At 46.1% G+C, this 15,498-nt stretch overlaps 1 protein-coding gene across 4 annotated transcripts in view; it reads right to left on the bottom strand.

Annotated features, from left to right (window-relative positions):
* TNC (tenascin C) overlaps positions 1-13,805 on the bottom strand; it is a 64,607-nt gene extending 50,802 nt beyond the window's left edge. For all 4 annotated transcript variants that reach the window (XM_019008471.2, XM_015645264.2, XM_019008472.2 and 1 more), the window contains exon 1: positions 13,643-13,805. The gene's annotated coding sequence lies outside the window, so the exon portion shown is untranslated. The remainder of the gene's footprint in view (positions 1-13,642) is intronic.
* Positions 13,806-15,498: the final 1,693 nt, after the last annotated feature.

Genomic DNA, 15,498 nt, shown 5'->3' with positions numbered 1-15,498 from the left:
GCAGGGATGAGATCCTTGGGATGGGATCCTTGGGATGGGCAGGGATGAGATCCTTGGGATATCTCTGCTGTCCAATGTTAGGTGCTAAAGGCCTTGAGAGCACCAAGACCACACAATGGTGTCACTGCCCATCCATCAGGGAGGGATTTGTGCCACCTTTTGGCAGAGGGTGATTTTGGGGCGCGCTGTGTGTGACCCCAGAGCCGCTCCCAGAGCCGCTCCCGCCTGCCAAGGCTCCGAGCATCCAACAAAACCCCAAGGCACAAAGGGAGCTGGGAGTGAAAACCAGCCCCGCTCCACCACTGCATCCCTGTGCCAGGGCTGGCTGCTCCAGCAGGGCAGCGGCCCAAAGGCAGCTCCAGCCAGCAGGGCAGGCTGCTTGGGAGCAGGAAAATCTGAATTTCCATACGTGTTTGGTCCCAGCCACTGAGGAGGACGTTGGCAAAGCGTCTGCCCGGCCAAGGGGAGGTGGATAAAGCACTTCCCTGCAAAGGTTTATTTTGGGTGTGCTGGAGGCTGAATTCCTGGGCTGGAGTAATCCTGGGGATGAGGTCATGTGTTCCCTGAAGGGGCTGCTTTGTAGCCAGCGTTAGTTAGCAACGCTTTTTCTCTTATCAAGCATCTGATTAAACTCACAAAAGAAGGGTCTTTAAAAAACAGGCTCTGGCAGAATTGAGAAGTGAATAAATAAATGGAGATTGGGGTTTTTTTGTGGTTTTGTTTTGTTTTTTTTCATTTTGCCCTATAGGAAAAGGGAAGATGAATAAGATGGAAAAGGGGGACAATAAATTGATTCCTTGTTCTGAGATGACAGAACAAAGATCTTCATCTATTTTCAAAATTTTGTCAGCCCTGTGGCAGACACCAGGTACACCCAAATGTCCCCTGGGAGGGTCACAATGCAGCACCCCAAACCATCCCACAGCTCTCCCTGCCCCAGTGACCCAGCACCCACCTGCAGCAGCAGCCAAACCCTTCACCAGAAATGGGATTTTGTTCCATTATGGAGGAGGTGAACGGAAATTTGTCTCCAATTCTTATTTGACATGAAGAAAGACTTGGCTGGCTGGCACTGATCTCTCTGCAAGCACTCAAGGACATTTATAAATGATATTTACTGTACATACTAGAATATTTACTGTACTTACTAGAATGACAATATTTCAAATCAGTTATTTGGTGGCATCAGTGGTTCCCTATATCAGAATTAAATATTTCTTTTTGTTCCTCTCATTTTATATAATTTCATTCACTATTTCCCTCCACTGTCCTCTCCACTGGGTGTCCAAAAAAAACCCCAAAGTGTAAATGTTGCTTCTATAAAAGAACTGGAGCCAGGTGATGATAAAGTAACAGATAAAGCTTTTCACACCACATATTTGGTCAGTGAAAGGTGCCATCTTTCATTTGACTCTGGTTTTTTCTTTCATTTGATTCTGAAGACTCAGCAAGAAGGAAACTAAGAGGGAGTCAGCAGCATTTCAGGAGTTCTTGAGAAAAGAATTCCCTGACAAACCTTTTTTTATAAATCTTTGAAACCAGTAATGGCTTGCTTTGAACCAAATGGCCTGTTTGAAAGAATAACCACCTCAATCATTTCTTCAAAGGATTCTTGTTCCTTTTTCTAATAAAAGCCAGAGCAGCCTGGCCTTCAATTACTATGTGAAAATTTATGAAATTGAACCCACAGTGCTCATCCTCTCCTGCACCCCAGGACAGAAAAAAGAGAATTAATCTCATGTGCACTCCCACCTTTAAAAGCTCAGAGTTGTGCCCATCGGGGAGTAAAACATGTCAGCTCATTTTCAAATGCCAGACTGAATTTTCAGGCAGCAAAACACTTCAAAAATACTGGTCCAGGAGCCAGAGGGCTCCTTGTTGCTGGCTGCTCTGCCCAATTTCCTTCAGCTTGATATCAACTCCAAGAACGGGGATTCTCCTTTTCCCAAGACAAATCCTGCTTGATATCCACCAAAGGATCATAACTATGGATAAAAACCTCTCTCCTGCTCCCCCAGGATGTTTGGCTGGGAGTCAGCTTGGCTTGAGATGTAAAACAAACAGCTTGGAAGGGAGAGAGCAGAGCTGGGGAGGGGCAGCAGAGGAGACAGACACTGAGGGTTCTCAGGTTTGGGATTCGATGGCGCTGCTCTGGTGTCTCAGACAACTCCACCTCTCCTTTGCCTCCAAAACATGTTAGACCAGCTGGTGGATTTGACCCATGGCACTGCAGGGATTCACAGCAGCTAAAAATATGTCTGTGTATCATGTCTTTAAAAATTCTGTTCTTGTTGGAGGCAAAAAAAAAAGATAAGACTGTGCAAAAAGGATGCTGCTGAATGAGTTGAAGGGAATAATGCAGCCTGGAGTAGGCTGGCTGAAGTAATGTCTCACTCATGGTTTGTGTTGCTCTTTCTTAGAGGTGCAAAGCCCAGGAAATGAAAAAGCTGCATCTATAAAAAGCAAAGGGTTTTTCTTACAAATTAGGTTTATTCCCTTTAGGATGTGAGGAGGTGAAACTCTGAATGCTGAGCTGGAAATGCCAAACAAAAGCTCATTTGGAATAATCTTATTTTTGAGAATATATTTCGGCTAACATATCCAACAGTGGCACACATATGGGTGTGGATTTTGATCCTGGTTCTCCTGCAGCTTAAGGAAAGGAGCAAATTCCTCCTGGATTTGTCCTGCAGGGACCTGTGGAAGGTGAGGGAAGGGAAAGGGGGCACAGAGCTCACCTGTGCTTTACCACAGAGCCTTGCTTTGTGGTGCTGGGAGGATGGACCTCCCTGGAGAGAACAAATTCTCCTTTATGGAACCTGGGAATGCAAATTGCCAGACTGGTTTACCCAGGAGTCTGCTGAATGATGGGGAAATATAAATTGGAATAAAGTTTGAGGTGAACCATTAGAGCAGCAAGGGAAATGGAATTAGAGTTTAGTGGAATGGTGAGTTACAGAATTAAGGTGTCAGGGCAAAGTGGGACTGAACAGGTCTGCCAAAAAAGAATGGATTCCCCAGGCTTGGAAAAACTACATCTCAACAATAAAGGCTGAGATAAAACCTTCCTGACCGAGGGTTTGCCATGCCCAAATCTTCTTTTCCATAACAAGAGAAATGGGGCTAAATAGAGCTGGGCCCATGGGGCAGTGGGAGCTGTCCCTGCCCATGGCAGGGGTGGCAGAATGGGGATGAGTTTTAAGGTCCCTTTCAAACCAGGCCATTCTGTCTTCTTTGATTCTCTGAAATCCTTTGCTCTGAGGAAGAAAGCCTGACCAGATGTGCAGCACAAACACAGAGCTCCAGGACTGCCTGAAACTCTGGCTAACAATAGAAAACTGCAGCCTTACTCTGAAACCAAGAGGATGTGCCAGGCCAATTACCAGAATAAGATGATTCCATGGAAATAAATTACAAGGTTACCAAAACCCAGAGAGAAAGACACCAGAGAGTTTGAGAAAAATCTGCAACTGACCCAAAATGCACGGCTCTAGCTCATTCTATTGCATCAACTGAAGGTCCTTTAATCTCTAGGTATTTTATGGGATCGGAGGGATGATTCCCACACAAGTGCACCATCCTCCTGCACCTCGGTGTGCCAATGTTTGCTGCTGTTACACAACCCAAGTGATTCAGCCCTGTGGATGGGAAGTGCAGGGGAATCCTTCATCCAGCTCTGACCACAGAAGGAATTTTACAGCAGCCACAAGAAACAGCCTGGTTGTTTTATAGAGAAGATCATTCAAATGTGTTGCATATGAACTTTAAAAAATAACAGAACAACAAGGAGAAACAGCATTACAAGAGGTAACCACGGGAGATCTCACACCAAACCCAGCTGCTCTAACTCACAGGGACTGAGATGAGGCACAAGTTAACAGGGAATTCAGTCTGCCCTTGGAGCTTGGGGTTTTGTTAAGGACTCGGACACTTGAGCATCAATTTCTGGAAATGGGAGCTGAGAAAAGAGAACCAAAACAAGCAGGTCAGTGGGGTGCTCTGGAGCTGCATTCAGGCTCCTGGCAGGGGGCACAGCAATCAGCCAAGTGGAGCAATTTGCTGCAAACTCAGGGGTGGGAGGGAAAAAAAGCACCATCTGCTAAGTACTTTTTTCTCACATCTGCAAAGCAACCTCTGTTCTTGCTGTAGCTGTCAGAGGGGGAAGAAAAAGCCCATGGCAGATAGAGCCTAGAACAAAAAGTGTGGATTAGAAACAGCAGGGCACACCAGAGATGGCAACAGCAGAGCCAACAGTGGATTCAGAAGAGCTGGCACCGCTCTAAAAACAGAACCAGAGCTGGGGAAATGGGTCACATCTGAGGGAATGTGGAAATCAGAATGGATGGGTCACACCTTCCCTTTGCCTGGCTTCTGCCTGAACCCCCTGTGTGCATTTCCAGCACAGGAGAGATGTTTTCCATCGCTCTCTGGAGACACAAGCAGAGCTCAGGGCTGCTGAACAGGGAGCTGAACACGGGCCGGGGCAGAGCTGCCACAGAAACCTCAATTAGTGCCTTTTCCAATAAATAAAAAACCAAGCCTTTCACAGCAAAAGCAGCTCCTGTGCATAATCTCCCAGCAGAATCCACTCCTGCCTCTTTAGTACTCCCTGTACCTTTTAATAAAGCCTTTGCTAATAGCAAAAGCATTCGCTCGGGCTCTTGGCTTTTCCCTGCTCGCAGCAAAGACGCGGAGCTGGAAAAGATCTACGCTTTTCCAAACTTGTCTTTGGAAAGTTTCTCTGCCAAGTTACACTTTGTCAGGAGCTCATTATTTTCTGGGTAGACGCTGGAGGCTTCACTTTGAAATACTTTGAGGGTTTTGCTGATGCAGTTTCAGACCATGAGGTTCATGTGCTCGCTCGAATGAATCACAGCAACTCGTGTTCCTTCCACACACAAAGCTCTGCTTCATTTCCAGGCCCTTCTCCACGCTCTTGCTTCCAAAACCACCTATAAATTTTCCAGAGCCCATTTCACAAAGTTCTAGGTGGTTTTGGGATGAGATGGGAAGAGCAGAAATTTAAGACTTCTGACTTTTCCTCCCACCCCTTTCATGCCAAGCGGGAGTTGCTGAGAACAAAGCAGCAGCCAGTCCTGGAGATGGGAACTTGGCCAGTGTCATTTGTCTCAAAAGTTCATGATTTAGGTACCAAACATCACTTTTTTTACTAATAATGAGAGGTAGGAAATAAGCCAGCAATACTCTTGATAAATACAATCACAACAGGTGAAGGAATAACTGATGTGCTATAAAAAAAAAACAGATGCCAAATTAACACATTTACCAAAAACATTGGTGAAATCCATGCAATAGAAATAAGGATCATTTATAAGAACCATAAACTACTGACATATTAAACAAATCCACAGTGAATAGGCACTGAGACAGCTCTGCTTTGTGCAGCACCTCTGAGGAAGCTGCTTTTCAAATTTCTCCTGGAGGTCAGGAACAGGAGATGAGCCAAAATTCTGCTCTGCACACCCAGCCCCACACTTTTCCATATTTAAAATTATTTTAGCTGAAGGAATGTCACGTACAGAGGCAAGAGAGGTGGAATTCTTTTCTTTTAATGGCTCTGCTGTAACTAAAAGCACGAACAATTTACATTTATATTGGTCTGGAATGACGGAAAGTATTTAATTGTATGGATTGCTGCAGATGATATTGGTCAGCAGGCAGCGGGATACTTTCAGAATTCATTATAAATATTTGCATGTGCTTTATAATTTTCCTTTGACTTAACCATAGACTTATTCAAGCACTAAAAATGACTCAAGACTCAACCATAAAAGCCTGTACTATTCCTGGGGACCAGAATTCTCATTCTTTGCCTCCTGTCATTAACAGACTTTGGGCATGGTTTTAAAAGAAGCTGAGGAAACAGATGGGTAACCCTTCACCAGGCAGTTCCTTGCTTTTAAACCAGTTCTGAGTTTCCCTGGGCAGCTTTTCCTCCCTGCTGGAGCTCCTCTGTCCTTGGTACTAGCACCTCAAACACACAGGAATGTGCACATTTCTCTAACTCACAAGACCACAGAAGGAGTTCCTTGAAATCTGACTTCCAGTAATCGCCCCCGGGCTGCAGATCTGCCTGGCCTAGTTCTGTCACATGTGGGAGCATCAAGAATTTGCATCTTTGGCAGCCCAGGGAAGGGTAGCAAACTCAGAGCAGAGCAAAACACATCGTGAAGAGAAGATGGAATGAAATCAGCCATGGCTTGGCAAGGCAGAATGAAATATAAATGAGAGGCACAAGATATGAAACAAATTGAGTGCAAGGCGTTTGGAAAAAGAGAGGAGGCAGCTCCTGAAGAGTCCAGTCTAGGATGTTTTGCAGTGCTCTGATGTAAAGCAGAGGCACTTATGTAATGTAATGGAAATTACAGCCATAAACACAGCCCTGAGCAGTGATTAGTGACTGAACCCGGACAAAAATCTGCACTGCTGTCTCAAATGTCAACGAATTGGGCACTGCCACATTAATGGGAGGCTTGAGAGCCCTCCACCAGCACCGCCCTGACCTCGTTCTCTTAACCCACGGTGACTCGAGCCCTGCCTGCGCTGAAGCCTTGGGCGGCAGCAATTTGAGCCTGGGCTGGTGAAAGGAGGGACGTGGAGCTCAATTATCCAGCACCAGATCCCCAGTGAAATCAATGCCATTGTGTCACATGAGAATCTGGCTGGCAGCCCCTGAAGTCTGCCCAGGAGAAAGCCATCCCCTCAGCAGGGCAGGGGGGATGCAGGGCAGGGACAATGCAGGCAATGAAGGGCCACTCTGGGCATGGAAAACACTCCGTGGGTTCTGATTTCCCGTCTGGCAGCCGGGGTTTGTCCCCCACTCCTGACCCATTTGAGCACAGACCAAGCTGGGGCAGCCCAAGGCACCCTCTGCAAAAGGATATCATTGAGGTGATGTGTGTGACATGGACACCCAACACCAAAGGGAGCTCAGCATTGCTCCTGTCAGCAGGAAAAGCTCTCTCCCAGGTGGAGCTGCACACCACAGACTCAATTCTCAAATTAATTCATTTAATTTTTCATTAAATTAAGCCCCCCACCCCTTTTTCCAGTTTATTATTAGGATATTAGCATATACAATATATATATATTAGGATATTAGGATACACAATATATAGGACACATATAACCCAGAGAGGCTGTGGATTCCCCATCCCTGGAATTGTTCAAGGTCAGGGAACAGAACAACCAAAAAGGCGTCCCTGTCACATGGCTGGTGGCAATAAACTGAATTTCCTTCTTTCTGGCAGCAACCCTGGCAAATCCCAATGTGCTCTTGCTAAGACAAATAAATATATGAAGTAACAACCAGAGAATGACAAATAAAGCAACAAATAATGCTGATGTGTTTGAGAATGGCATTCTCTGGGTGCTGCAGGCTCTCCATCAAGCCTGGAGCTGCAGCACTTGGAGTGCTGGCTCCCTGTGATTGACTTGCTAACCTGTAAAGTGGCTAAGTCAACATCATAATTAACACTTGGCAGTGGAAATATAAATTCCCTGGCTTGTAGGTGGTATATCCTCCTCTAAACACTCCACTTGGCCACCAAACTGCAAAAATAGATAGGACATTCATAAGGGGCTCTCGCCATGGGAAATGCCAGCATTTTTTTTTTTTCCCCTGGAAACTGTTTACATGGCCAAAATCCTTCAATAAGAAAAATGATCTGAGAACTTTCCCTTCATATGTATCCCGTTCTGCCGTGCCTTGTGGGCCACAGTGTGCAGCATTCATCGGGAGTCAGCCCTGAATTACTGTGGTACAAGCCATGCAGGAGGGAAGTACAAGCCACAAGCAAAAGGAAAATATGCATTACACTGGCTCTGGCCAAGAGGAATGGGCTGCCTGCAGATCACAAGCTACCTTTATATCTTTCTTGGCATAGACCTTCGTCCTGCAGCACAGAGAAGCTATTTAGGAGGATTCAGCATATCCAAAAGAGGCTGGCCTTCCAAAGGAACCAGGAGAGACAATGAACCGGGGCAAAGTGGCCACTGAGCTCCTTTTGAGAGGCCAACAATCATCTCCTGACAAGATGAAATCCTGGGGAGGGAGATAACCACCAAGGGCTGGTGCTGGAGTGCTCAGCACACACTGAGAGTGACCCTTTCCTGTCCAAATAAAGGCTTTTCATCAGGGCAAAGAGGCACAAAACCACAGTCCCCAGAGTCCGCAGCCCACAGCATCCTGTGCTTGAGATAAACCCCAACCTGACCGACAAAATCCGCCTCTTTCCAGGTCTTTTGATTTCTTGGCAATGGAAAGTGAACTTGTGTCTTGGAAATAAAGCTTTTTTTAGCCTTTTTCCAGCCTTTCCTTCATGGTGGAAATAACTCTTTAGCCAGGTGGGCACACAGGGAAAGGATCTCCCAGTTTAATTTTCATGCATATCAGAAGAAGAAATTTATGTTCCCTTTTTAGCTTTGTGCTGTCAGGATGGCAGAAAAGAAGATAAATTTAAGTGAGAATCAAGACTGTTCGGATTAATATTCTGCTAACTATCCTAATTCCACAACAAAATTAGCATTTGCAATTTTAGGCTTACGAGCTTAGCAAGTTCTGGTGCCTGTTGGGCACAGCCAAAGCCAAAATCATTATAATGGAATTTCCCCAGGCTCTCAGTTTCAGCATCCTGGGAGGCTCCTGGCCAATATCTGTCCACACATCGTCAATGCTCCAGCCTGCCATGGGAAGAGGCAGCCACTACAATAGACCTTTGTTGAGCCCATGATTCCAGCAAGCACTTTTGGAGGAAAAAAAATCAAAAAAATCTGTATTTAAGGTTTCTGTCCTACCACCCTGCACTTTCTCCTCAATTGCTGAAGAGAATATGTTTTCTGAGCATGAAACAATATCATTTTTGTGGGGAGTTTGGAAAGGCAGCGCTTGTATGAGTGGAAGAAAAGCTTCCTTTCTGCGGCCCGTGCGGGGCTGGGGAAAAGGGATTTCTGTGTGAGTAATCTTTTAAAGTAGGAAGCAGAGCTCCCCCATTGCTCGGGAAGAATGGACCTCCAGTGGGCTAATATGTGATGGATGACTGAATGCAAACTTGGCAACATTGCCCTCCGCTCCCCAAAGAATACAAAATGCCACTGCCTGTTCGGGCACCGGGGCTCGCCCCTTGGAAGAGCTGAAAACTTGGCACCATCCCGCCTTCATTTAATTGAAACTGCAGACAATTATGGGATGGGAGCTTGGAGAGATTTCTTGGGACGAGATCAGCTCAGGATGGATTTGTCTTGGGTGATTGGCTCATGCATAAGCCAAACAAGAACATAAATGGTGAGTTGTTTCCCGTTGACTCCCCAGCCGGAGCAGCAGAACCTCACATTGGTTCAGGAGGGGTGTGTTGGGGGGTAGAATTTATATTAATATGTATTATGTGAATTCTACATCTGGATATACTCTCTGAAGGTACAGGTGGAGGTTTTTTGATGTTATTTGGGCAGCAACACATAGGACAGGCAGCATATAGGAGAGAGAAATGACATTAAGGACAATTTTAGTTATAAGGGCCCATCTACCACTCATTCAATGCTAAAACGTGACACTAAATTATTCAAACTTTGCTGTTGGAGTAGAAGGAACCCCATCTATTCCTTCTGTCAAAGCCCAGACACTTCCTGCAGGCTCCAGAGCCACCTCTTGCCAGGCAGGATCCCACTGACTCCTCCGTTCCACGCCGTGGGGTTACATCATGCACTGAGGGATTTCAGGAGCTGGAACCATGCCCAGTCTCTAACTTTTCCCACATGTGCAAGGCTTTTAACTCCAGCTCTGACTGGCCAGAGGGTCAGACCCACGGGTGGACGGCGAGCACCGAGGGAGGAGAGGTTTCCCCACTTGCAGAAACCCTGAGCTCGGTGGAAACTGCGACGACTCAAGATTGTCCCTCAGGGTTGTTCATTTCTCTGCTTTCCAGCAGTCCCCTTCCTCAGAGAACTGCCTTTTTAGTTCCTTTTTCTCTTCACCATAAAAAGATCCTTTTGGGAATAGTTAATAGTGGGAACTGCAGGTTCTTTGTGGCAGAGAATATCATTTATTAAACCTCTTCACCCCTAATACAACCTAAAATGCTGGAGCAATAATTACAACATCAACCAACCAAAACCGTGGACAACAAGTCCTCTTCAATATCAAACAGTTTCATGAACTAAATTGCATCTTAAAAACTCATAAGCAATCAGTACACATCCCTTATTTTGAGCTCCTGACCTCAGGTTATGGTGTTTCCTGTCCAGAACTCATTAGTTACTAATCCAATAATTGCTTGCAGTTTTGAAGATTTCTGAGCCTGCCAGATGACAAAATATTAACTCCTTTCACTTAGATTGCTGTCTTCCTTAGTTTCCCACTTCAGCAACAGCGATTTTTTTCTGCAATATGACATCAGCAGCTTCCTTAAAACCACTAAGGGCAGCTATTACATTTTACAGTAGTTTCAGACTTCTGCAGTTTATAACCACAGGGTTAGGTCAGAGCTCAGTCTTTGAGCGGGTGTGCTAAACTCACAGCAGAAATTCAGTCTGAGAAAGCACACACTGGTAAATCAGAGCCCAGTTTCAAAGCCCTGTATCCCAAACTGACACAATTCAAAACAAATTCCTTTTATTATTGGAAAGCTGAGATTTTGAACTTTCTAGGGATGTAAATCATCCACTCTTAAGCCTGGAGTTTTATGAGTCACTGGACCTTAAAACTGTCAGTGGCCCTTCAGCTTAGCAGACTGTGGTGGCACGTGGCCAAGGAGGAATTTATCAAGTCACAGGCTTCAAATGAAAGTAATTATTTGGCCACTCTGGATTTCTGATGGCACAGAGGTAAATGTGTAGCTGATAACAAAGCAGACACCACCCTCTGCATTAATCTTCCTTCCAAAGATAATATTCCTCCAGGGATGCCAGGGCTCTCTAAGGGATACAGGACTGGATGGAAACTGTTCCTCCCTTACATCCATTTCCATCAGACACCCACTGTCCTACCCAGGACAGTTAAACCAGCACCACTTGAACCTCTGGACACATCCTACAAGGCTGGGTGGGCAGAGGCACCGTGGTTTTGTACCAGGAAAACAGCACAGACCTGGGAAAACCATTTTTCCAAACGGCTTTGCCAGGAGGGATGAAAGGGTTAAAGCTCTGGCTCCAAAGCAGCATCACTGTTTCACAGACATTTCTGCTTTTTAGTTCTGCCTGACTCTTGAAAAGGATGAGAAAGGCCCAAAAAGCACAGACCCTGCCATTTAATCTCATTTTCTTATCAAAAAGTGAGACAATGCTCAAGAACAAACTTTGACAGTCTCTTTACAGCAAGTCAGAACATCTTCACCCATGAATAGTCTTTGGCTTTTTTTAGATGTTTTATTAAAAGCACTAATATGAAAAATAAGCTGAACGTCAAATACCTTTAGAAATGATGTTATAGCAACATGATAGTTAATTTTGAGTGAATACTGAGAAATAATCCAGTTTTAAAGAGCTGGGATAATAAAAGAGGATGGCTTTCAAAGAGTCTCCAGCTAACAGTTACTCAGAATTTGTGGAGTACATTTTAGCCTGTGTTTAGGGGTTTTCCCAGTAAGTTCTAACCTCATTAACATCACTATTTGAGCAGGAAATTTGGGTCTGGTTGTTTGTCTTTTCCATGTGCCCACGAGCACTGTGTACCTGGAAGGGATTTCTTTAGCAGAATTTCTGCTTTCTGTCCACACGAGACCTGCCATTCTCACCTGCAGGCTGGGGGCTTTGCAGCAGATCCTTTGGCTCTTCCACAGCTCTGGAAACACTGATAAAGTAACTGGAGTGAGAGGATTAAGGGCTGGGACTTACAAAGAAACTTCTCTGGGCTGAAAGGAGCCAGAGGATAAAATTAATGAGCACAAAATATGGGAAGTGAATGCCAGTTTGGTACCTGGGAGAGTGACTGGGTCAGTGATGGGAAGCACAGCCCTCGTCACTCCTGTCCCATCGCTCCAGTTCAGGGGCAGCACCTGCCCTGGGAACACCCTGCCAGCTCTTCCAGAGGCTTCCCAAATCCCCTGCCAGGGAAGCTGAGCTGCACACAGACCAGTTATCGTCTCTTGGCTAAACACTTTGAATCTGAAGAAGTTTGACCAGATGAATTTGTCCCCGAGTTCCCTGTATCAGTAAGAAACAACCCGAAAGAAATCGCATTTCTTGCAAGTTTCCCTAGGATTCAGAGGATGGTCCCTAATTCCCATTGTACACCTCATTTCTGGACTCCAGCACCCCTAAACTGTGCAACCTGGGCTAGTGGAAGGTGTCCCTGCCCATGGCTGGAGCTGGATGATCTCCAAGGTCAAATCCATCCCAAACCATTCAAGATTTCACAGCTTTAAAAGGCAAATGTACAAACCCAGCACAACAAAACAGCCCCCACAGGTAACATTAATTGGGAAGTGTGTAAAATTAATTCCCAATATTTATTATAGTCTTAAAAAATTAAATCAGGAGAGAAAAACCAAACAGCTGGACAGCAAGGCTTTTACCCAGACCATAGAATCACATCCACCTCATTGTTTTCTGTTTTTTCTATTAGGAAAACTTCTATAAGTGTTTTTATTGCGCTTTTTAATTTTGTATCTCCACTGTGCAGCACAACACATCACCACCATTTCAACCTGGACATTCCTTCCCATAGTGTGAGACAGACTTTTCAGAAGTTTAGATTCACTGCCAAAAACTCTCTGTCCTGGTAGCCAGACAGAAAATCAGGCAGGGAAAACTCTGCGAAGGTGATGTAAGACTAAGTCTTGAGTGAGTGGGTTGAGCTCCTAAATGAATCTAAATGTGTTCACCTTCTCCCAGCCAGCTTCTCCTTTTTAAGCCAATTTGAGCCTCGCTGGTAAGTGCAGACACAGTCATGCAGAAAATCTCAGTGCACCAGGGAGCGAGGAGCTGAGACTCGGAGCAAGTGCCTCTGTTTTTCCATGAGGATGGAGAATTTCACCCTCCCGCTCCCAGAACCCACCCAGCAGAGCACTGGTAATAAAATACCAGTTGAATCTTCCTTTGTGCTTTGCTCCCCACTGCAGGCTAATATTACCGCACTTTTAAAAGAAACTGGAGCCCAGTGGGGGTGGAGAGGAAGGTGACAAAGTCTTTGGAGCAAAAAAAACCACAAAACGAATGTGGGGACAGGGAATGACCAGTGGGAAGGGCCTGGCTCTCATCAGGTCACAGAGAGGAGCACAAGAGTTGCTTGGGAGGGTTAAAACCTGCCAGTGGATTTAGTCTGGTTCTCGAGGTGAGGATGGGGGAAACACTTACAGCACTCCAGGAGCCAAGAGGAAATCCCAAATCTGCTTTCCTCGCCTGCCTGTCCATCCTGCCTCTGCCTGGACTTGTGCGGATGCCCAGCATCCAGCCATTCATTCATTGGGTCAGGTGGATGTCATCGAGACGTTTCTTACAGGATTACCCTGCACAGGGCACACAGCCTTCGAGGCAGGCATGTTCCAATCCCAAATTATTCCCACCAGGATCCCTGCCCCTTTCCTGGCATCCCATCCCCGGGGGATGCCGGAGCACGGGGTCACTGCGAACTCCTGGGCCAGAGCAGCTCCTGACTTTTTTTAATTCAGGGAAGAATCAGACTTACCTTAACCACTCTGGCAGAGCTTAGATCCCGCTGTGAGCAGCCTCCATGAAATAAATACGCTGTTCAAAGCCAGCTCGGCGCTCCTGACTTTTGTTGCCGTCCTGTCAAAACTCGGCGGAGTTGCGTTGTCCGTGTGTGCGAGCGCAAGGCAGCGAGCTTTGACAGCAAGGCAAACTGGTCAGAGCAGCCAGATTCTGCTGGGTTTATATAGCTGAGCTGCAAATCCTCATCCTTGGCTCGTTCCACTGTAATAGGACGCCTGAAGGCAATTTTTTTTTTTTTGCTTTAAAGGAACAGCCTCTCCTCTCCCTGGCGTGGCTGCTGAAAGGCGCACACACTCTGTCATCCACACACACACAAAGAATTTGCATGCGATTTATGGCTAAAGAAGGAAACCCCCTGAACCATTCAAAAAAGAAAGTCAGCTCAGGGCAAATGACTCAGAAAGCAGAATATTTTCCCTACGGCATCAGTGGAGTGCATTATCAGGAGTTTTAATCCCCTCACCCCCGTTATTTTAACGTTGCGAAAGAGTAGCAAGCTGACATGAAATCAGGGGGTTTAAATTCTAGGGACTCCTGTGGAAATTAATGAGTTTAATGTGGGCGTAAATAGAGCCCACTCCACTGGAGTCAACTGCAAAATTCAGATTTACACAGAGGATCTGGCACATTCCCATCTTTTCAAGCCTGTGATCTCTTTTGCATCCTTCTGCCCTCCTGCTCTGAAGAGCCGCAGGCAGGAGAGTGGGAAATTCATGAGAAAAGTGAGCCTGAGTCTTTGTCAAAAAAAATAACCAAAAAACCCCCAACAACCTAAAATAGGAGAGATAAAAGCCCAAAAGGGACAAGACAGGAGGGATTCCCTTTCTTCTCAGATCAGATAAAAAGAGATTACGCTGCAGTCTGTGTGTACAGATAACCCAAGCACTTCTCTGAGGCTCAGGGCTTCCCAAGCCGGAGCTATCGGTGACACACAGGGCGCTCAGCTGGGATCCTTCCAGGGCTCTTGGTTGTCTCTGAGTGCCCTTGAACCTGAGGCTTGTGGCAAGAAAGAGAAGATCACAGTTAAAGGATTCTCATTAGCTCCCGTTTCCCTCCTCCTGACGCTAAAATCCCGGCTCTCCTCTGCCTGTGCCCAGCCCTCTGCGCTCGGGGTTTGTTTCCCTTTGGGTTCTGCTGTTGGTGAGGTGGTGGAAGAGGAGGAAAGAGGAAGATTGAACTTTCAGGTCTGTCTTCCAGGATAAAATGTGAAATCGCTCTTCTGTTGGATGGTTTAGAAAGCAAAACTTGCCCAAACATCTCTGAGGGCCATGAAAACGCAAACCTCTGCTCCTGGGATCCTCCTCAGGAGCAAAGATGTTCATAAGGATAAAAACGGATTGCCTGGGAATTTCAGGTCATATTCCTCTCTGATCACATCTCCTCCCAGCTGGCCTTTCCTGGCTCCACCGACACTTTATGAGGGAAGGGAGTGAATCTGTGCCAGGCTCAGGTTGCAGATCAGGGCAAGGTTCTTCCCCCAGAGGCTGCTGGCACTGCCCAGGCTCCCCAGGGAATGGGCACGGCCCCGAGGCTGCCAGAGCTCCAGGGATGCCCAGGGTGGGATGTTGGGGGGTCTGGGCAGGGCTGGGAGCTGGACCTGGATAAACTCTGTGTGTCCCTTCCCACTCTGGATATCCCATGATTGTGTGGTTCAGGATTTTTTCCTTTTTGCTCCTCCACAGCACAACCAACCCAACACAATTAGAAAAGGATGGGGGAATCCCTGACCCTGAAATTCTGATTATTTTAGAAGACCTTAAAATGCTGAGCTCTTTTGCCCACTGAACTACTTTAATTTTCCTTGCTATGGCT

Source organism: Parus major, chromosome 17 (assembly GCF_001522545.3).
Source record: "Parus major isolate Abel chromosome 17, Parus_major1.1, whole genome shotgun sequence".
Classification (NCBI taxonomy): domain Eukaryota; kingdom Metazoa; phylum Chordata; class Aves; order Passeriformes; family Paridae; genus Parus; species Parus major.
The sequence above is the reverse complement of the archived record's forward strand: the minus strand, read 5'-3'. Positions and strand labels throughout refer to the sequence as shown.